This window comes from Bos mutus, chromosome 17, assembly GCF_027580195.1.
Source record: "Bos mutus isolate GX-2022 chromosome 17, NWIPB_WYAK_1.1, whole genome shotgun sequence".
Lineage (NCBI taxonomy): Eukaryota > Metazoa > Chordata > Mammalia > Artiodactyla > Bovidae > Bos > Bos mutus.
In genome coordinates this window covers 53853560-53854242 of record NC_091633.1, presented here as the reverse complement: position 1 = coordinate 53854242, position 683 = coordinate 53853560, and the positions used below count along the sequence as shown (strand labels likewise).

General features: G+C 39.2%; 1 non-coding gene across 1 annotated transcript; it reads right to left on the bottom strand.

Annotated features, from left to right (window-relative positions):
* Positions 1 to 259: 259 nt before the first annotated feature.
* LOC138991553 (U6 spliceosomal RNA) lies at positions 260 to 369 on the bottom strand. The gene has a single exon (XR_011467524.1). It is a non-coding gene; the product is annotated as a U6 spliceosomal RNA (small nuclear RNA).
* Positions 370 to 683: the final 314 nt, after the last annotated feature.

Here is a 683-nt window from a genome sequence, read left to right as displayed (position 1 = left end):
TCTCCATGACAAAAATGGGGACAACTTGCTGCCTTTCAGAGAAATCAACCGAGGTTCTCAAAATTCAATGTAAGCACAGTTATTATTTTTATTGAAGTATAGTTGATTTACAGTGTTGTATTAGTTTCTGCTGTACAGCAAAGCGATTTGGTTATACGTGTATATTCTTCTTCACGTTCTTTTCCATGTGGTTTTCCTGTGGTTTATTACAGGGTAATGGGTATGGTTCCCTGTGCTACACAGTAGGAGCTTATTGTCTAAAAATATGGATCAATGCTTCACGAATTTGTGTGTCATTCTTGTGTAGGGACCATGTTAAACTTCTCTGTATTATTGCAATTTTAGTATATGTGCTGCCAAAGCAAGCACTGGAACAATTATTTTTAACAGATTTGTTTGTTTGTTTTTACTATGTATCATAAATAAGAGGTATTTTCTCAGGCAATATTTTTCTTTTCCAGCGTTTGATGGTGTTTTCCTGGTTTCCATAATGTGAATTAGCCATCCCATGTTTAGTGCAGGTCCATGTGTCGTTGTTGTTCAGTAGCTCAGTCGTGTCTGACTCTTTGTGACCCCATGGACTGCGGCATGCCAGGCTTCCCTGTCCATCACCAACTCCCGGAGCTTGCTCAAACTCATGTCCATTGAGTCAGTGATGCCATCCAACTATATTGTCCTCTGTC